A 24,064-nucleotide genomic window follows, 5' to 3' on the forward strand; every position below is an offset into this window, starting at 1 on the left:
AAGGCCAGTATAGCTTACATGATAAGTCAAAAAAGACTAGTAAATGCTAATAAATGCTTACATAATTTACGTATTCTTATGTCAAAAAGACTTATTCACATGTTTCTTTCTATCTTGTCTTCTTTTGTCTTTTGTCTTTAGTCTTTATTTCTTCATTGCTCCATTGATTTTTGTCATCTAGCTGTCGTCCTTTATCTTCTTTGTTGATTTTTTCTTTTATTCTAGCTGGACTTCTAGAATCACGTTATTTTCTCTATTGTATTTTGAGCATAGGTGGTCGGGATATTTGTGTCCAATTAATTTGAAATATCTGGTTAATAAATCTTCTGAAATAAATTCCTTTTTAATTGCCCTTGTAGATGGATGTTTTTTTGGATTAAGCAACATCATAATCCATTATTTAACATCTTCTATATCAAACTGTCGTAGTTCTCTTGAATTTGAATAGATCATTAATTGATCTCTCGAATAGTAGCTCCATATGGGATTTTCATTAAGATAATTTTTTGCTAGTTCTTGAATAATTGTAGCTATTCCTATAGTTCTCTTATTTGCATAAAAATTAGGTATCTCAACTTTAGGTATCTCTGGCTATTGAACAATATCTTTCGGTATAATCATATCTCTGGTTAATCCTATTTTTAAAACTTATATGACTGGTTTAATTTTGTCATATAATATCTCTGCTGGTACAGTTTAAAAATTTATAAAAAATAGATTTCCTTTGGATATTTTGTTATAAGTGGAGAATGTTTTGTATAATTCTGGTAAAACTGCTAGTTTATCTCCTTCTTGGGTATATATGATATTTAATATTTCATAACTGAAACAAGTTTTGACTAAGTTTAGGTTGGTTTTTGTTAGTTCGATTAACTTGTTGTAACTTTGTAATTTTTGGGTTATATAGCCTGTGTTTAGTTCTTGGATATTTGTAGCTCTGGGTCTAAGGTTTAGGTAAGTTTGTATTTTGTGGATATTTTCTATGTATACTCGAGTTATATGGTTATAGGCTTTTCTTATCTTGGTTTAAACTTTCTCGATATATGGTAGTTTGTGGGGGTATGAACAAGGGGTTCTTTTGTGTTTTTGGTATAAATGGTTTTTCAAATATCTTGTTCATGTTCATGTTCTGATATCTTTGTCCACTAACTCCTGTGCTTGTACCTGTAGTTGTAGATTGATAAATGTTTTGGATTTTATGGAGTGTCCCAACGTCTCCTTTTATCTCTGGAATTTTGTTATCTTTCGATCGACATAACTCTGCACACTGCTGAGTTATCTGAGTCATAGCTTCAGACTTCAGTTTAACTTTATTAGTCTTTAGCTTTTCTATTTCATTACCCAAACTGTCCACTTTCAGTAAAAGTTTAGTTAGGGTTTTGAGTATCTTTTCTAAAGCATCATCTTCTATTATATCAGTCTGTGTAGCTTTGTCTTGATATGTAATCTCCAATAACATTTTTGTTAGTACTTATTACTTCAATTGTAAACATAAAATTTAATATATTCAATGCTAATCTCCGAATGTCCTTCGTTGTAACTGAATTTGGTATTTTTCTTGTTAGCCACCATCGTACCTGTGTATTATCTGTTCGTACAATAAATTTGTTATATAAAATATATGGCTCAAATGCTAATAAACATTTGTATAATGAACATAATTCTTTTCTATTTATTTTCCATTTTATTTTTGTTTCATTAAACGTTCCTGAGTAGTATCTACAATGATGTTCTAATTTTTCTTCTTCATATCTATATTTAAGTACTCCTCCATAATTATATTCACTTGCATCTTCTTCTATTATATATGTAAATTTTTTATTTTCGTGTGGAAATTATAATTTCGGAAACACTTTACAAAGTATTTTTATTTTTCGAACTTGTTTTTTATCTTCTTCGTTGTAATTATACTCCACATCCTTTTAAAATTTTTTCTGTAATGGCTTTAGGTTTTCTACTAATTTTGGTATATATTCTCTTACTTGGTTTACTAATCCTAAAAATGATTGTAATTTCTTTTTTGTATCTTATTCTTCTTTTGAATTTACTATTTTTTTGTACTATATGTTGTTGCATTTTGACTCTACTTTTATCTATTTGTATTTCTAAAAACTCTATTTGATTTTTCATAATTTCGACTTTCTTCTCTCTTAAGCTTATTCCTGAATTTTCTATTATACCTGCAAATTGTTCTAATAATTTTAAATATTCCTCTTTAGTTTTTTTATATAGTAGTATATCATCTATGTATACTATACAATTAGGTAATTATTTAAAATAACTATCCGTAAAGTGTTGGTATCTACCTGGTGCATTTTTATATCGAAATGATAACACATTCCATTCGTAAAATCCTTGTGGTACTGTAAATGCAGTTAATTTTTTAGATTCTTTTTCTAGTTTTAAATGGTAAAATCTTGATTTACAATCAAATTTACTAAAGTAATTATATCCTTGTATTTGTCTTATTTTTAATATCTTATTTGGTATTGGATAATTATATGTCATTGTTTTTGCATTTAGGTTTCTATAATCAATAATCATTCTACTTTTTCCTCTTTTTTGTTCACTGTGTTTATTTACTATAAATGCTGAACTTGTGTGTTTGCCATTACTTTTTTGTATGTATTGTTTTTCTAATAATTCATCTATATGCATTTTAAGTTCTTTCAAATCATCAAAGTTATATGTTAGTGGTTTTTGGGTTATTATACTATTTTTATCTATTAGCTCAATTTTTACAATAGTGTTATGTTTTTTCCATCCTTTTTATGAATCTTCACTATATAGTTGTCTTAATTTTTATTTTTTTTATTTCTACCTTATCTATAGAAAATATAGTTATTTCTTCTTTATTTATTGAAAATATAACTATTTCTATTGTGTCTTTAGTATTTTTTATATTTTCTAATTTTTGTGTGATTTTCCCACTTCCTTTTATCCAATCAGTTTTCTTTCTTATTTTATTAATAACTCTTTTTACTCTTACCTTTTGTTTACATGGTGTTGTAAACCACCAATGTGTTTTAGTTATTATATGTGGGTATAGTTTATCTAAAAACGACATTCCTAAAAGCATATCTTTTGATGTTAGTTCATAATTATAGATCTCTTCTATTATTAATATTTTATCCCATACTTGTATTTTTATATTTCTACCTTTATAGGTAATTAAGTTTCCTTTATTATTAAATCCTTTGACTACTAGTGGTGTTTTTATCTTATTCCATTTGTCTTCTGGTAAACAATTATATCTAAATAAGTTGGCTTCTACTCTTGTATCTACCATAGGTGTATAATATCTGTTATAATATCTTTCTACTATTATTTTCATAAGTACATATATTTTCATGTTAATGTTCTTTTTATCAACAATCTTTCTTTATTGTAGGTTATGGTATATTATGTATGTTCTATATTGTAGGGTTTACTTGTTCTAACCATTTTATTCCTAATATTATCTCTGTTTTTTTGCATATCTTCCTTTATTTCAAATTCTATTCTTATTTTCCTAACTCCTATTATTATTTCCTTTTCTGTTGTATCTTTAATAGTTATTAAACTTCTTGGTAGATCTAGGCATATATTACTATTAGATTTTATTTCTTTATTTTTCACTAGATATTTTGCTATATGATTTTCTTCTTGTCCTGTATTTAGGAGTATTAAATATTCTTTTTCATTTATTGTTCCCGTTATATAATATTGAGTTAAATTAACTGTTGATGTTATTTCATAATTTGTTCTTTTCGATGATCCTAATGATTCTGGTTTTTCGAAAGTTATTCTTTTTGTTGTGCTTATTCTATCATTTATTATTTCTAAATCCTTTTCTATATCTATGTCTTTGTAACTATAATCATTGTTATCAATTATTTTTACAAATTGTTCAAAATGAATTTATATTTGTATTTTATTAATTCTATTTTTTTCGTTATTTTATATTTTGTTGTTAATACATATAGATTTTAAAATGTTCCTATAAATATTTTATTTCCTCGGGTTAGTTCTATTCCTGATATTTTCAAATACAATACTAATGATTTATCTATATTTTTATCTGTTATTACTACCGAATAATTCACACTTATTATAAATTTTTGGTATATTAAATTGGGTTAATTATATAACTTAGCCAATATTGACTCCTAATTATCTTATTTACCCTAGTTTCAATTAATTACAATTCATAGTCTACTCTTGCCTATTAATTTTTCATAATTACAATTCATAGTCTCTCTCATGTATTTTTTTCTTTTTCTCTATTTTCTATTACTTTCCTTTTTTTTCATTTTTCAGTTTTTTCCTTTTCTCTTTCTTTTCTTTTTTCTTTTTTTTTTCTTTTTCGTTGGTATTTTTTTCCTTTTTCTGTTTTTCTTTTTCTTTTTTTTTTCTATTTTCTATTACTCTTTTTTTTCTTTTTTCATCATTTTTTATTTTTCCTTTTTTTTGTTTTCTCTTTCTTCTTTCTTTTCCCAATTTTTTCTTTTTCGTTGTCTTTTTTTTCTTTTTCTTTTTATTTTTTTCTTTCTTTTTTTTTCTCTATTTTCTATTACTCTCCTTATTTTTTTTATATTTTTTCTCCTTTTTTCTCACATTTTTTCTCCTTTTTTTATTTTTATTTTTCTCCTTATTTTCATTTGTGCGAACTAGCAAATACAAATATAAATGTGAAATATGTTTTAATTTTTTCTTTTTCATAAAATACAAATACAAATGCGAACTATAACATATAGATACAAGTGTGAACTATCATTTATATTTTTTAGTTTTTGAAAAGGAACAATTGATTTTCTTTTTATGAATACTTGTTTGTATTTATTTATACAAATTATATTTATTGGTACAAATAAATACAATTCAATTTTTTATATAAATACAATATATACAAATACAATATGTATTTGTATTTTTAAAATCATTGGTTTCATTTGTTTGTAATTGTATTTGTATCAAGTGATATTTATTTATTTACAAACACGAATAATAATTTTCACATACAAATACAAAATAGTACATTTGTATCAAATGATATGTTGCATTTTTATATATTTTAGAATCAAGAAAATACAATTAATGCATTTACTTTTTTGCATACAAATACAAATGATAAATTGTACATAATCACGGCTAAATACAATATGCAATCAACTTAAAAATACAAAATGATTCTATAAAATAAAAAGACATTAACGAAAATAGGATATAAATATAAATATAATTTAAATATATAAACACAATAAAATCATAATACAAATATAATCCAATATAATATATAATCAATTATAAAATACAAATACAAAATAGTTCTTTAAAATACAAGTGCGAATTATATAAAATATAAATGATGGTGCGAACTAACAAATACAAATACAAGTATGAACTATAAAATACAAATATAAATACGAACTACAAAATACAAATACAAGCACGAACTTTAAAATACAAATACAGTTTTATCAATGAATACAAAAATATTAAGGTAGATTATAATGAAGAAGGATACAAAGCCTTGGTTGATTCAATGGGTACTATTCCTGCAAGAATTTAATTTTGAGGTAAAGCATAAAAAGGATACAGAGAATTAGGTTGTAGACCATTTGTACAACCTAGAAGAAAAGACAATGCTCATACTAGGTGATGAGCTAGAGAAAGCAATTTATACATGAGGTACGCAAGTTCTTTTTGGATGAGCCATTCTTATTTTGGGTTTGTTTGGATGGTATGATTAGGAAATGTATTCCCAAAGTTGAAATGATGTATATTCTTGAGGCTTGTCACTCGTCCACAATTAGGGTTCACCATGGCAGTGCACGCACAAACTATGTGATCTTGCATTGTGTTACCGTTGTCCGACTTTATACAAAGATGCACATTACTACCATGCTATTACTAATGCCAACACCAAGGAAATATCTCGCGAATGCATGATCTTCTCATGCTACCTATTCTTGCGTTTGAGTTGTTTGATGTCTGACGAATTGATTTCATGGGACCATTTTTGAGTTTGTATAATATAAAGTACATATAGGTGGTTGTTGACTATTTTTAAAAGAGGGTGGAAGTGGTTGTTCTTTCAAATAATAAGGATTGCAGTGTCACAACACTTTTAACAAAGAACATATTCACGAGGTTTGGTACTCCATGTGCTATTATTAGAGATGTGGATCCCAATTTTATAATTGTTTGTTTAAAGTACTACTAAAAAAATATGGTGTGAAATATAAGGTGGCTTTACCTTTCCATACAAAGATGGAGGGGCAGGTTGAGGTCTCCAATCGTGAGCTCAAGTCCATCTTTGCAAAGACTATAAATGCCAACCGGAATGATTGGTCAAGTAAACTAGATATACACTTTGATCTTACCTAACAACTTTTAAAACTCCCATAGGTGCCTCTCCATATCATGTTGTGTACAACAAGGCATGCAACTTGCTGATTGAACTTGAGCACAAGGCACTATGCATTGAAAAAGAGAAATTTTGAGTGGAGTGATGTTACAAACCTGAGGATTAGTAAGTTAAATGAGTTGGATAAATTTTTCCTTTGAGCATATGAGATCTCAGATTTGTACAAAGAGGGGATGAATCTATATTATGATTAAAAGATTGAGTAAAGGGTGTTCCATCCTAGTGATATGGTCCTGTTGTATAATTTTAGACTTTACTTGTTTCATGGAAAGTTGAAGTCTAGGTGGTATGGACCATTCACTATGGTTAGGATATTCTCGCATGGTGCAATTGAGCTAAAGTGAGACAAAAAATCCCCTTTTAAGGTGAACGGGCAACATGTTAAGCATTATATGGGAAATATTGATAAAGTGAAGGTTTGTGTTTATGTAAGCCTTAGCAAATTCTAAGTAGCCAAGGAAACTAAATTTTGCAGCAATGTTAAATCAAGTTCTTCGTGGGAGGCAGCCCATGGTCTAGTTGGTGAAGTATGAGTATCAAATATAGTGACGTCGTGCCGCGATATTAAATTAAGCGTGGATTGAGAGGCAACCCAGTATTTTAGTATTCACATTATTTTCATATTTGAAGGTTTAAAGGATAGGAAAATGCCTGGAAGATGGTAAAATATGGAGAAATTCAGATATGTCCAGTTAAGTGGACTTACAGACCAACTTACGGGGGTCGTAGGTCCTACCTAATACAATTATACGGTGCCGTAGGTGTCAAAAAGTCTTAGGAGATTTTTGGGTCTCTAAAGTAATACTTACAAACCCACTTACTGGGGTTGTAAGTACAACTTATGAACTTACTTACGAGGGTCATCAAAATTAGAGTTGAATAACCTGTAGGAACCACTTACAATGCCATTTACGGTGGCCATAATTTATACCTACAGGATGTGAGTGGACCCTCAATTTGACCAAAAATAAGGGTCACAAATTTTTTTAATCTAGGTTAGGCCCAATTGACCTGACCCAATCTGGCCCTACCACTTCTCTTAAAATTCAAAAATCCAATCCATTTGCCCCACTACTTCAAATTTTAAAACTCCTACTCTGACTAAAACTCATCAACTTCTCTCTTAATCTATAAAAGGTAAAAATCTCATAAAGTCTTATCAGTTGTATGCATAATCATTAGAAAGTAGGATTCTTTTCACTTTGTTCATCTGCTACTTCTAACTGTTCGAAACTAGGTAAATACTTTTTAGATCTAACTTAGTAAAAACATAATAATAATTATGGAATTTATGAATAATGCCTGATATATCAAGAAACTGATAACATCTCTTTGAACCTTGAAAAATATCGAGCCTAAAATAGGTAACATTGTATTTGTTTCATGATTTGTATTTAGAAAAATAGTGATAAGTTTAATAAATAAAGTAGACATTGAGTAATTAGAAAAAAAACCCAAATACATGTGCATTACCTGTGAAAATAAATTGATACATGTTATAGCGTATGTAAATGGCCTAAAAATTGAAATATACATTGTGTGGGAGAAACTTTGTGTGAAAAAATGACCAACTCTATGAAGGTCAGTTACAAGGATACTTACAGGCCTCGTAGAAAGTACATTTAATGATGTATGAAGCCTCATAAGTGTCATACGAAAAGCCTTAAAACTTTAGGGATTTTTATAGTACTTATGAGGGTACAAACCACCCCTATAAGTACTACTTACGATAACCATTAGTGGGGTCATAGGTAGGCCTGCATTAGATTTTCAAATTTTTTCAAATTCTTTTATTCCATTCTTGTATTTCAGATAATAAAACCTACCTTTTCAAGTATGATTCCAACAAAAGCTGCACCAAAGAAGAGAATTCATTCTAGGTGCTGAGATGAGTCTACTGAGAGAAGTGGCTCTACTGAAGAGTATCTTATGATTAAGGAAAACACCAATTTCCCTATGATAGACTCAAGTCCAATCAAAGAGATAGGCTGTATATGCATCAATTATTGCCACATTAGGTACTCTGCCTATCCCAGTTTTTATACAGACGAGCTCCCAGCCCATACCAGCTATTATTCAGTAGGGCTCTCAACCCACACCAGCACAGGTAGGGGCCTATACTGCACCACTTAGACCTATTCGTAGGCCAAGGATGAAGTCATCCCAGACATCACCACTATGAGATTTTTATTTTAAGAAGAGAGAGGGTAATTCAGAGAGTGAGGTACAGTTAGGGTTAGGGTCCTGAGAGGAGTTTGAGTTTGGATCAATTTCTACTTTAGATGATGAAGAGGATGCACCTGGCTCTCAGTCTCAGGAGGGGTCAGAATATGCATTCAGTTCAGCTAGTGAGTCAGCGTCTGTCTATGTTGCTCACTAGTCTAAGGAGGATGTAGCATTCACAACATTCTCAGCCTATTACACAGGACACTCAGACCCTTATTCCAATATTTACTGTGCTAATATCTGATTCCACAAAGGTTTTTGGTTGGGCCTATTGCAAAGATTTCTATAAGATGGTTTATGGAGGTTTTGGAGCATATTTTTATGACATAAAGCTTTATCACAGATCAGGGTCATCCAAATCAAAGTATTACAATAGAGGTTAGGATTGATTTGATGAGGCAAGTTGGAATACCAGACCTATGAGCCTCATTTGATAGTTATTGGTTAGGGTGGATGGCTCAATACTAAGGTTCATATAGCTCACTCTAGTTTGGGAATTCTATACTTTATATGCCTCGACGATCTACTATATTACCCTACCAAGAGTATAAGAGTTGAGCAGCCCCAGCTAACCCATAATTTGGTCAGGGGGTACATATGGATTTTTCTGAGGAAGATATTTGTCAAGTGTTATATATGAGAAACTAGCATCGATAATTGAGTTTGATTAATAGATGAGGCTAGTTCAAGAAAGGCGCGCTATAAGGGTCGTAAAGCATAGACATAAGATACTTGATTTGTCTAGATAGATAGCCTCCTTGATTTTTAGAATGATTGTTGGATATGACATTGATTTGGTAAGGTTGATCTAGCTGGAGATCCATATTATAGTATTCGATGAGATCATCACCCTTTTTTTCCCTTTTTTGATTTAGTAGATTTTTTATACAGCCGAAGTGCTACATATTCTTAAGGTAGACCATCATATTTAGGTGACGCTCATATCCAACATTAGCTTGATAAGGTATGTGTCAAAACTCGATCCTTGTAGAAATAGCATAGCCACCTTCTACAATTATTTAGGCCTATCTTAAAGGGCCCTTTATTCTAGTAGATCATGTTGAGAGGCCAGAGTTCTTAGTGATATTGAAAGGTCCGAGCAAGTATTTAAGCTTGAGACTTCTATTGCAGGTAAGGGGATAACGACCATATCTTCATAAGCCCCCACTTCTACATCTAAGCTAGCTGGGACATCTACTTCTCCCCTCTTCCTATAGTTATAGGTTTTATTAGTATGCCATATGAATTTCTACAATGATTGGTTGAGAGTTAGGATAAGGAGATTTCCCGCCTTACCACATGGAGACTTAGATAGCGATATTATTTGCATTAATCTGGCCTTGGGTCTAGACTACATTAGAGTTTACTAAGGCACAATTTAAAAAAAGGTTGAGGTTTGATATGGCAGAGTATAATAGAGAGCCTTTCACTCAGATTTATATACTTGAGGCTCGGATGACTGCATGGTTGCGTAAGGTCCAGACTCTAAATTTATCTGGCTTTTGTAAGGAGATGGTACATTATGCATTAATGTACTATCACTAGCAGAAAGTCAGGTTCTAGTCATTCATTTTGTTTTTCCATTGTTTATGCAGTCATTACCTCCACCTCCACCTATGATATTTAACTTATTTGTGGATGATGATATGGTCCCAATTGTTGGGACTATGAGAAGTTAGGAGATGGAATTATAAAACTCTACCTTGGATTATTTGCAGACCCTAAAAAGAGAATTCATGGTTTTAGTGTGTCCCACAATATTAAATGCCGAATATGAGTTGAGATAGTTTTGGAAACATCATATTTTCCCGCCATACCACCACCTCATCTAATTAAGCCATAATATGCCCTAATGAGGCAAGTCTGATTTACACACCTAGAGTATCTCATGTATGTCTTCAATCCTAGAGTATGTTTTGTATGGCTATATTCTATGTTATAGAGTTGTATCCATATTGAGATTACTCATTTTGATATATCACTCAAATTATGCTCAAAATTCTTTGCTTCTTAATGTTATTAAAACATCAGGCAAGGAGTATTGGAGGTAACAAATATACCTTTTTCTAGTGGATCTTAGAAATTTCATGTCATTAGATATCACTTTACAGTTCTAGATATCTATTTATGCCATGGATACTTCAAATGAGTTATAAACTTTCAGCATGAGTGAGTTTGTATAGCCAACAATTTAGTTTAACAATCAGACAGATAGGCTCCTAAATTTTAGACCTTTTCATCTAGTCTTACTATTTGAATTTTCATGAATATGACTATTATATACGGTTCTTCATTTTCATTCATTCTATATGTAAACTTATTTAGGTCATTTTCCCCAGTAAAAATTAGTTCTAATTTGAAACACCCCAGATTTTTGGCCCTTGGAAATTTCTTGAGCCTTGAGCTCACTGCCTTGGTTATGACTAAACACACAGAGTTGTAAGGTATCTTGAGGAATCACTGGTATGAGTCATAACCAAATCAGTGTGTTGGTGGCTTAAATCTGCTTTGAGTATGAGTGGCTCACTAAGATCCGTATGGTTATATTGTGAGTCAATAGGTGCAATTGTAGAATGTCCAGTGTATACCCCAATTTGGGTTCTGTGTTGACTATTACTGGACCCTATGATTGTAAGGTCTAATTATGAATGGGTTGGTCAAGTCATATGTTCGATAGTGTATAGGGTCCTATTCACTATCTTGGTTATGACTCATGGTGATGAGTCATAAGCTGTGGTAACGAGTCGATGGTTGACTCATAGTCAAAGTCAACAATTTTTCAACATTTAAGTTTAGGGCACTCTGGACATTTCCCTCTTTAACCCCTTAGTCCCCATGACTTAAATACTTCCTTTGACTTCATTATCACATCATTCAAAATAAAATACTCCCAAAATTCTCAGTCAATATCTTTGTTCAAGTTAAGGATAGGGTTTCGAAGAAAGTGGTCATCTAGGGTTCTAAGGGTGATACTCTTCAAAACATAATGGTATTTCAAGCATGTTACTCTTCCCCTCTACTTGTATATTCTTAGTGACATGATTTGGATAAGCTTATATGGTTTAGATGTTGTGTCTTGAGATATGGGTTGAGGGTTTTGATAATACATTATTAAAATGTTTTTCTATGATATTTATGAAATTATTTTTCTTAAATTGATGGTTGGTAAATGCTTTGGGTGCATGGGAATGGCGGAGGGGCTGGGTATAATGGAATCCCTAAACGGGTAAATCATGTAAATCGGGGTTACAAACGAATCCCCAAATAAATTAGTTTGGTTGGGAATTGGTATCAACCTCAGCCTACTTGCATAATTGGTTTTAGAATATGTATTATCACTTGGTTTCATTTTTTTACTTGGAATTAATGCATATCTTAATTTATTAATTAGAATATAATGGTCTTGAAAACCTTGCAGTGTACACGGGAATCCCCCAAGTGATTTTTATAAAGTAGTTTGAGTGGTACACTAAAATCCCTAACTGTTAGCTTAGTGACATTGCTTGCAAGCTATAGTTGGTATGATGATACCACTTAATAATGCCTTAATAACTGACTCCTAAAATTGGTGGTTGGATTATGCATTAAATATTTTAATTTGGAAATAATGGGAGTTGTGTTAGCTAGTTGTGAAGGTGTGATTTCGAAGGATTAATAGTGAAAGCTCATGTTTACCGACATGAGAGTTGTTTTTGATGACCACACACTTGTAGGGTACAAGCGAATCACCCAAGTTTATTTACGTATATATGTATCATGGATGGTGAAGGGTACAAGAGAATCCCCGATCATCTATGATCTACAGTTCATGCAACTTACACGTATTGGGGCCTGTTCAGGAGGTAACACTAGACCCATATAGCTCATGGGTGGAATTATAATAGTAAAGCTACACAAACTCAGGTTATGGTTTTAAAAGTCCATACTAAGCTCGTTCCCCATCCCATAATTATATATATGTATATACATGGATATCCATAGACATGTACATATGCTTTGGTTTGACTTGTTTGTATTGATGGCATTATTTTATCCTTATCCCTGAGTTACATGTTGGCGTTCACCACGCTAATCATTTTTGGATGTTGTATCCTCACATGATTCAAAAACTTTCCATACTTCTACTTTTCTTGCATATTGACTAGGATTCAGGATCAACTTGTGAGTCAGACATAAGTGGAGAGCTTCCATACTTTAGAAGACCCTATTTTATGCTATGGATTTCATTATGTCTTAACTATTCTTTTTGGTTTTAGTTTTTGATATGATCGGGGGCATGTCCCGACTATATATTCTTTTATTTTTTAAGTTTTTGTCAAAATACTATAGACATCGATGGTATTGCTATTGGTATTAGTATTAGTATCGGTATCAATATTGGTATTGGTTTGTTGTTTGGCTATTGGTGGTTGGTTTTTATTATAAGCTTATCATAATGTCTTTAAATTTATATCCTCTTATCTTATTATATGTTAAAAATTCATCCTACATGGGGTGTAAGGAGGTTAATGGTTGGGTATTTGGGGTGTCTTTGGTACTTATTAGACTTGATATGATCAGGCCCTGGTTTGGGTCATGTCAGATTAGTATCAAAGCTCTTGGTTTATGGTCAATTATGTGTCTAACAAGGCCATGTCGAGTAGAGTCTCTTTTGTGGATATGTAGCGTTCCACACTTATAAGGTAGAGGCTACGAAACATTTAGGAATATTTCCCTTTCTGGTTGTTCTATTTCAAGCTATAGTGTCTAACGTGTTGAGTCTCTCTAATTCACATTTGTTTGCTTTTCAGATCATGCCTCCTAGATGATCTGAAGCTCAAAGAAACTCCTCTGTCCTACTTAAGGAAAATATTGATGGAACACGCCTTCCTTATGGGGTACAAACCCAGTCTAGAGGTACAACTCCTGATTTCTCTTTTAGAGTTCCACCAATCCCTTCTATTCCTCCTCGAGCTCCTCAGGATGATGTGTTGAATGCAGAATTTTGTCAGTCCATTCATATGTTGGCCCATTTTGAAGGTTCTTTGTTTGAGAATGTAACTTCTATTACTCCATTTTCTGAGGCAATAATGGTTGGCCAATTTTTGAGGTTGAGTCCTCCTACTTTCACTAGTTTTAAAGTTGAGAAAGATCTTTAATTCTTTATTGATGAGATGGAAAAGATCTTTTATCTAAAGTATGCCACTGATATAGAGGGCATGAGGTTCACCGCTTACCAATTGAAAGGTGTGGCATAGCAATGGTATGAGAAATGGTATTAGTCTAGGGCGATGATACTGAGTCCACTTTATAGTATGATTTTTGTAGTGCTTTTCTAGACCACTTCTTTCCTCAAGAGTCGAGGGAGGAGAAAGTGGAAGAGTTTGTTAATATAAAGTAGGACAAGCTTTCAGTCAAGGAATATAACTTATAGTTTCAATAGTTATCTTGGTATGCTTTAAAGTTGGTGCCTAGCGTGAGTGCTAGAATGAGAAAGTTGGCATTTGGGTTGTCTCAAGACTTAATTCTGGAGAGTAAGGATGCCTTGTTAAATAAGGATATGGATATTTCTCGATTGGTGGTTTATATGCAGCTAGTCGAAGAAAAAAAAGTAGGTTAAATTTCAGGGGAGGTAGAGTAAGAAATTAAACTATTAGGACTAGGGTATAGGTAAATAACAGAGTTATAGACATGGTGAAAAGTGTTCTAAGAAAAAGTGAGGGAGTTTTGGGTCTTATTCGACAGCTAGTGCTCTTTATCCCAGCCAGTCTAGTGATTGATGTTTGTCGGGTGGCGATAGTTCTAGGGCAGAGGTTTCCCAATCTCAGTCTAGTGGGGCTTAGTCAACTTAATCATATCCACTTTGAAGGCTTTATGGTCGGTTGTATCATGGGTTTTGTGATGAGGGGAGGGATAGGAATTTTAAATGTGGTTATCTAGGGAATATGTGTGGAACTTTCTCGTGGTTAAGGTTGATTCTGAGGTAAAAAAGTGTCCTATTTCCTTTACATCAGCTCCTGCACCAAAGGGTTCCCCTTCTGGCTGCGACACTGGTCGGAACTGTCTCTCTGCTCTCACTACCAATCAAAAGTCTGAGGCATCTCCACATACTATTACTAATATGTTAAAACTCTTTTACTGAGATGGTTAATATTTAGTTGATCTAGGGTCCACTCTTTCTTCTGTGACCATATTTATGGTTGTGCATTTTTGTTTTGGTCTTGAGTGTATTTTGGACCCCTTCTCTATTTCAACCTCGGTGGGTGACTCTGTGGATTCTAAAAGAGTCAATAGGGGTTTAGTAGGGACCGTTGGTGGTAGAGAAACTCTGGTAGACCTAATAGAGTTAGAAATAGTTGATTTTGATGCCATAAAGGGGATGGATTGGTTGCACTCATGCTATGCTTCTTTAGACTGTCGAACCCATAAGGTCATTTTTAAATTCCCTAATAAGTGTATTATTGAATAGGAGGAGAGTTCCGTGGTACCTAACGAAAGGTTTATATCATATCTTAGAGCCCAAAAATTTATTTCCAATGGATGTGTTTACCATTTGGTTTGGGTTAAAGATTCTAACTCCGAAGGTCCTTTCTTAAAATTCATTCTCATGGTAAATGAATTCCCTAAGGTTTTCCCTAATGATTTTCCGTGTATTCTCCTGATAGGGAGATTGATTTTTGGATTGATCTTGTTCTGGATACTTGCCCAATATCTATTCCCCATATAGAGTGGCCCCAACAGAGTTAAAGAAGCTTAAAGAGCAGTTAAAGGATCTTCTAGACAGGGGTGCACCTATTTGTACGTTCATAAGAAGGATGGTTCCCTTCGAATATGTATTGGTTATCGACAATTGAATAAGGTAACCCTGAAGAATAAATATTTCTTTTCAAGGATTAATGAACTCTTCAATCAATTATAGGGTGCTAAGTTCTTTTCTAAGATAGATGTTTAATTCGGGGACCATTAATTAAAGATTAGGGAAGCGGATATCCCTAAGACTATCTTCCCAACCTGGTATAGCCACTTTGAATTTTTTTTTGGATATCTTTGGTTTGACTAATACCTCGGTGGAATTTATAGATCTCATGATATAGTCTTTTGTTAGTTTCTAGATTTATTTGTCATTGTTTTCATTGATGATATTATTGTGTACTCTAAGAGTAAGGCAGATCATGCCGATCATATCCACCTTGTGTTGCAGACCTTAAAGGATCAATAGTTGTATACTAAGTTCTCTACGTGTAAGTTTAGCTTCAATGTTGTGATTTATCAGGATCATGTTATATCTATTGAAGGGATTATGGTGGATCCACAAAAGGTTACAGTGGTTAAGAAGTGGCCTAGACCCATGAATCCAACTGATATTCAGAGGTTCTTGGGTTTAGCCGGTTATTACAGAAGGTTTGTGCAAAAAATTTTCCTCTATTGGTGCTCTATTTACTAAGTTGACTCAGAAGAAGGTGAAGTTCCTCTGGTCTGATGCTAATGAAGGTATTTTTGTGACGATGAAGGATAAGTTGACCTTAACTCCGATCTTTACTTTGCCAAAAAGCATTGATGGTTTCGTGGTCTATTTGATGCGTCCTCAATTGGACTGGGTTGCATTTTAATACAACATGGTAAGGTGGTTTAATATGGTTCATGGAAATTGAATGCTCATGAGAAGAATTATTCGACTCATGATTTTGAATCACTAGTTGTGGTGTTTACAGTAATGATCATACATACTTATTTATATGGGATTCATGTGGATGTTTTTTCAGATTATGAGAGCCTACAATATGAGTTCACATAGAAGGAGTTGAATCTCAGGTAGAAGAAGTGGCTTGAGTTGCTAAAGAACTACGACATGAGTCTCTACTACTACCTAGGTAATTCTAACATGGTTGCGGATGCTCTTAGCAGGTTATCCATGGGAAGTGTAGCCCATATGGATAAGGATAAGCGGGAGTTAGTGAAAGATTTCACTTTTAGCTAACCTTGGAGTTCGTCTCTTAGACTCTAAGAATGGTGGTGTGTTTGTGAAACAAGTGGTGCACTCACTTTTTGGTATAAAAGTAATGGAGAAGCAAGTGTTGGATCCTATCTTGGTGCAAATCAAGAATGACGTGGAAAGGAAGAAAGTGATGGCTTTTGAGATTCAGGGTGACGGCATCTTAAGGTACCAAGAGAGGTTGGGTGTTCTCGATAACGGTGGTTTGTGAAGTAGGATCTTGGCTGAGGCTCATGAGTCATAGTATATAGTTCATCCCAATTCCATAAAGATATATCATGATCTTATGGAAATATATTGGTGGAATAACATAAAGAGGGATGTAGCCAACTTTGTGGCTAAATGTATAGTGTGTCATCAATTGAAGGTGGAGCATATGAGTCTTGGTAGGTTGTTTCAAGAAATTGACTTGCTGATATAGAAATAGGACGTAACAAATATGGATTTCATTACTGGTCTTCCATGATTGCAGAACCATTTTGATTCCATCTGGGTCACTATGGATAGGATGACCAAGTCAGCACACTTTTTTCCGATGAAGACTAATTATTCTACTGAGGATTGTATGAAGTTGTTCCTCGTAGGGAATATGAAATTGTGTAGTGTGCCTATTTATATTATTTTGGATTGCGGTAATCTGTTCTCGCGCACTTTTGGCATTCATTTAAGAAAGGTTTGGGAACTAAGGTGAGCCCTAGTACTGCTTTTCACCCATAATCGAATGGGAAAGAAGAAAGAACCATTCAAACTTTAAAAAACATGCTCCAAGCCTGTGTGATTGATATTAGTGGTAGCTGGGTCGACCACTTACCCGATAAGGGGAAACTCAGTACCCGATTTGTTGGGCCATATTAGATACTGAAGAGGGTTGGTAATTTTGCATAAGAATAGGATTTTCCCTTTAGTATGGGTTCAATTTACATGGTATTACATGTGTCAAGGTTATGGAAATATGTAGATGATCCTTCGCAGGTTGTTCTATTGAAGAGGATTGGTGTATCGGATTCCCTATTCTATGAGGAGGTCCTAATGAGGATCTGGATTGATAAGTTCATTAGTTTTGGATGAAGGACGTGGATTTAGTAAAGGTTTTATAGCAGAACCTAAAATTTGAGGAAGCTACTTAGGAAACCGAAGAGGACATGAAGTACAAGTATCGATTCCTTTTCCCTATCCCAAAAACTCATGCTTAAGGTATGTGTTGTTCCTAATATCTTGGTTTTCTGACTTTGTTAGAGAAAATAGTGATTTCCTAGGCATACTTATTTTCTGAGATTGTTAAAGGTAATAATAGAGGAATACGGAGTCAAATCGTGATAACAATTTCCATGTCCCATCATTCCAGGACGAATGATCCAAGTGGGAAGAATTGAAAAACCTTAGATCTTTGGCCCTTGGAAATTTCTTGAGCCATGAGCTCACTACCATGGTTAGACTAGACTCCCAGAGTCGTAAGGTGTCTTGACTACTCGTTGGGACAAGTCATAACAAAATTAATAAGTTGGTGGCTTGACTTTTCTTTGAGTATGAGTGGCTCACTAGGAGCAATAAGGTTATATTACCAGTCGTTAGGTGTAATCATAGGGTGTACAGTGTTTACCCCTATTTTTTTCTGTGTGGACTACGACTGTAACCTACGAGTCATAGAGTCTAATTCTGAGTGGATTGGTCAAGTCATAAGGTTAACAGTATATAGGGTCCTAGTTATTATCTTTGTTATGACTTATAGTGATGAGTCATAAGGTGTGGTAATGAGTCAATAGTTGACTCGTAGTTAAAGGCAACACTTTTTCAGTATTTGAGTTTAGGGAACTCTGGACACTTCCCACTTTAACCCCATGGACCCTATGACTTAAAGAATTCCTTGTGACTTTACTATCACATCATTACCAATAAAACACTCCTAAAATTCTGTCTCAAACTCTCTATTCAAGGTAAGGCTAGGGTTTCAAAGAAAATGGTCATCTAGGGTTCTAAGGGTGCTATCTCTTCCAAATTTATTGGTATTTCAGGCATGTTACCCTTTTCCTATACTTGTATTTTCTTAATGAAATGATTTGGATAAGGTTTATATGGTTTTGATGTTGGGTTTTGAACTATGGGTTGAGGGTTTTTAATATAAATTGTTTAAATTCTGTATCTATGATATTTATGAAATTATTTTGCTTTAATAGATGGTTGGTAAATGCTTTGGTGTGAATGGGAATAGTTGAGGAACATAAGTACACTGGAATCACTATACTGGTAAATCACAGAAATAGGGGGTACAAAGGAATCCCCAAATTAATTGGTTTGGTATGGGAATTGATAACAACCTCAACCCACTTGAATAATTGGTTTTAAAATATACATTATCACTTAGTTTGATTTATTTCTTGACATTAATTCATGGCTAAATTAGTTAATTTGATGATAATGGTCTTGGAAATCTTGCGAGGTACACGAGAATCACCCAAGTGATTTTTATAATGGATTTTGAGGGGTATAAGGGAATCCCTAAGTGTTGTCTAACTAACATTGCTTGTAAACTATAGTTGGTATGATGATACCACTTAATAATTCCTTAAAAACTGACTCCTGAAATTGGTGGTTGGATTATGTGTTAAATATTTAATTGGGCAATAATTGATATTGTGTTAGCTAGCCGTGAATGTGTGAGTCCAAAGGACTTATACTAGAGAATTATGTTTATTGACATAAGGGTTGGTCTTGATGACCACGTACTTGATGGGTACGAGCAAATCTCCTAAGTTCAGATATGTATTTATGTATAATGAAGGGTGAAAGGTACAAGGGAATGCCCGGTCTTCTATTATATCTCCGATTCGTATGGCTAACATGCACTGGAACCATTCAGAGTGTAACATTTGAACCATATAGCCCATGGGTGGAATTATGACAGTAAAGCTACACAAAATCATGTTAAGGTTTTAAAAGTTCATGCTAAGCATGTTCGCTATTACAACATTATATATATATGTATATACATGGATATACATGGATGTGTACATATGCTTTGGGTTGACTTGGTTTGAATTGTTGGCTTTATTTTATTCTTATCCCTGAGTTATATGCTAGCATTTACCCCACTAACCATTTTCAAATGTTGTATCCCCATGAGATGCAGGAACTGGCCATACTTCTATTTCTACTGCACATTAACTAGGATTAGATAACACCTTGTGAGTCAGATTGAAGTGGTGAGATTCCATACTTTAAAAGAACCATTTTGTGCTATGGATTTCTTTATATCTTTTCTAATCCTTTTGTTTCAGGTTTAGATATGGTTGAGGGAATGTCTTGACTTATATTTTTTAGTTTTGATTACAGGCTTTATCAGACTACTGTGGACATGGGCAGTATCGGTATCCATATTTGTATTGATATCGGTATTGGTATTGGTTGGTTATGGTTGGTTTTAGTTATATGCTTATCATAATATCTTTAAATTAATATCCTCTTATTTGTTTATATATTCGGAATTCATCCGACATGAGGTGTAAAGAGGTCAATGGTTAGGTATTGGGGGTGTTCTTCGGTCCTGGTGAAATTTAGATACCCGATGCAGTCAGAACCTGGTTCAGGTCGTGTCCTAATTATAATAGATATCTAGATTTAAAAATCTATATCATGCTTGTTATCCAATTATAGAATCCTAACAGATAGTACTAGTGAGTTTTTTAATTTTCAAACTAGTCAAAGATTTAGTTGAAAATCTGCTCATCATGTCCATATTTAGCTCTTAGAATTCTGTATTAGGGATTGCAACTCTTTCCCTATCCTTTCAGACAATTCAATCTTCATTCGAGGAAGAATCATCACTAGGGGAGGTATTTTAATATCCTAAAAATTAAAGATAATATTAGGATCATGCTTCAAGTTCATGGAAAATCAAAAATCATTTTTTGGTAGTTTGATAAATGATTTAGACATAGATTAAGTCATAAAATTGCTCCTAGCTTATAGACAAGTTGAAACATCCCTTAGCGGTTAAATTCTTCTGAAGAATATAACTATAGTCTACTTCAAATATACATAACTTTTTGACTATTGGGAATTTTCGGGCTCAAAATCCACCAAATGATAGATAATTGAATTAGATTTCTAACTCAACCAATTTCTCCTTAATCTAATACCGGGGTGAAATATTATTGCTAAATTACTAAAGCACTATCATAGCTGCCCAATGATAATGACCCTGATAACGACTCATTATGGTACATAACGGGTCATTAGGAGGGAGTCGTTACTAGGGATGTAGTGGACGAATTTGTGTTCTTAACCACGACTCAAGTCAGGAATCGTGGCTAGATCTCATGAATCGTGACCTAAGTCGCGGGGACTATTTCCAGGAGTTTTCTAGGCAGTTTCTAAGGGTTTTGTTTGATCTTTTACCACTCTTTTAACCCAAAAACTTCATTGTTTAATCTATTTTAAGGCTGAAAATTAAGATAAAACAACTCCAAATCCCTCATTAACAATAAAACACAAGAATTACTCAAGAAACATGTTATTTCCACTCCTTCAAAGAAAGAAATTAGGGTTCTTCATCTCCAATATCGAATCCTCAGAACTTCAATTCAAGAACCGAAAGTAATTAGGTATTTTGATATTCAATGAAGATCTCCTTTCAACCTCATGCCCAAATTATGATTTTTGTTCAAAAATTTTATGTTCATAAACTAGAACTTTACCCAAATTGTTAATCAGAGCTTAAATTCAATTCCTTATGATATAATTTTTACTCCTAAGCATGTTTTAATGATAATTCATGGTTTCTTAATCCCATATTGTATCATTCACACTATTCTCAAATTCAAGTATGATTTACATGATATTAGTTATGATTTCAATCATATGATCAAGCTATATGAATGATTTATTAGTTTGCAAAACTAATAAGAACTATTTACTATAATTTTGTCGATTTCAATCAATATGAATTGACATACTATGTTTTTCCTTAAAATATAGTATTTTCACAGACTTAGAATTATGAACCCTTGGTGTGTTGGTAGATTCAGGATTTTGGACTTGTGCTATGATTTTTTTCCTTTTTTCATTATGATTTGCTTTTAAATATTATTATGTTAAGTTGCATTAGTCAGAACTTGTGGTTTATAAACACTCGATACCTAGGGATTCTTGCATATATCAATTTACATAATTTGAGCACTTCAGATTATTCCATTGTTGATATATCCATAATGTAATCATAATGGATGGTGCAGTTTTTAGTGACATTTAGTTGGGAGTAGTACTTAGGACCTATTGAATGTAGGGGTAATATATCCCCCATCAATTAGGCAGAGACCGTTAGTGGCAGTCACAAAGTTCCAAAACTCCATTGCCTCCGTAGGTTATAAGGGGCCACCCATCAATTGAGGCATGACACCCTAGTCATTTAATACTTTGGTTTAGTGGATCCACTCTAGCTAATGTTGGTACCCTTGGCAAGGTACTAGCACCCTTCCAACTGTGGTTACAGGTTGGACCCTGATTTGCTCAGATTGGGGTGTGTTATTTATGGTTCGTTCCCACAGTCCTCAGTTTAAGTTCATCTTAGTTTCAGTTCAGATATGTACGACCTTATATTCATTAATTCAATTTTATACAGTATATGTTTATACTCGATTATTGCATCAGTTCACATCCCATAATTTCAGATCCAAAATTCATATACGATCCTCAGTATAGTTTTACAACATATTTATCTTTAACTTGAAATTAAATAAAATATTCATGTTTCTGCTGCTTCATAGTATACAAAAATATTTTAGTTCATGATTTAGATATTTCACTATGCTTTACAACTTTATGTACAAACATGTTTTAAATGCATATTTTAGTAAATGACTTACATCCCCAGTCATAAATCATGTTTTAAGTTTTTTCATTACTAATGAATATCTCACATACTCAGCACATTCCAAAGTACTGATAGCATACCTCTTTTACCTACATTTCTCATGCGATGTAGATTTAGGTGCTTACTACCAGATCATAGCCAAGCATATCATAGCACTCAGCTAGTAGGAAATGATTTCTCATATTTCGAAGACTCAAGTCAGTTTGTTCTTGTATTTTATTTTCTTATTCTTATGTATGGATTTTGGATAGTTGAGGGTCATGTCCCACTACCTATAGTTAGTATTGTAGAGGCTTCATAGATGGTCAGTCCTAGTTACTGTATGTAGTTTGAGTTTTCCCTTCTTTTAGATTATAGTGTTGTAAACTTTTAATAGCTGTTTATTGAAACAAGTTATCTCATGGTTATACTTCCGCTCAGTAATTTTTCTTTTATATATATTTTAACAAGTTGCTTAATCATTATACCGGTACCATGGGTTAACTTGAGATCACTTGTTGTTCTAAGCACCGTGTTAGGATAAGGGGATAGTCTCGGGTCGTGACACATTAGGTGATCTTTCTTTGAGCTTGGAGAATTATTGAAGTCCAGGAGGTAACTTCTTGGTTGTTCATAGCATCCGAATTTCTCTATCATTTATTTGTTGTATATCCTAATATTTCAAATTATTAGAGTACTTTCAGATCTTATCATATTATCCTAGAAACATCGTGTTCATGTCACCTAATTTTAGGGTTGTAGACAGTATTTTTTGTCTTTCTACTTATATTATATGAAATCTTTACTTTAAGACCTTACTTCAACTATTTCTTTACTTTATTCCGTATATTGATAAATATTTGGTTTTCGATAAGTTTGGCTTACCTTTTAATAGATTAATAGAGGTCACGTTATAATCATAACTTTTGGATTGTGGTAAAAATCCATTTAGTACGCTTTTATTTTTTCTCATTTATGATTATGTTCAGTCATACATGAATGAAAAAAATATTAAAATTAGCTAAAATTTTAGGCATCTAAATCTATCATTTTTTTTAGAAAAAAAATTTTACTTTTAAAATTTCTACACCAAAATCTACACTTCATAGGTTTAAAATATAAGTTACATGTATTCTAAGGAACAATCCTCAATCATCAAATATTCAAAATAACAAGAAAATTTAACAAATTCACTTAACACCGTTTTAATTTTTTTGTATGTCTTCACCCAGTTATATATGACTAAAATAGAAGTTATAATTGACTAAAACTTCAGTTAATATATGAGAAAGCAGAACTGGAAGAAGTAAAAAGAAGCATATACTTTTTCTGAATGTAATCTAATAAGGGGTATTGGTGCCAAAACATATAAAATGTGGGTATTACTTAAATAGGTTATCAAAATAGGGTGTCTTGTGAAATTAATACATCAGGAAATGATCAGTTATTTAATCTATGTAAGATTTGGGAAAGATTAGACAATAACTCATTTATTGATTCAGCTTATAATTTCTTCCCGAATTCAATTCAAACAGCTCATTTGTCACAATAAATCAGATTTATACTCATTGTAATTCTTGATTATCCAATGTTATGTTGTTCATGCTTC

The sequence above is a fragment of the Capsicum annuum genome, chromosome 9, assembly GCF_002878395.1.
Source record: "Capsicum annuum cultivar UCD-10X-F1 chromosome 9, UCD10Xv1.1, whole genome shotgun sequence".
NCBI classification, from domain to species: Eukaryota; Viridiplantae; Streptophyta; class Magnoliopsida; order Solanales; family Solanaceae; genus Capsicum; species Capsicum annuum.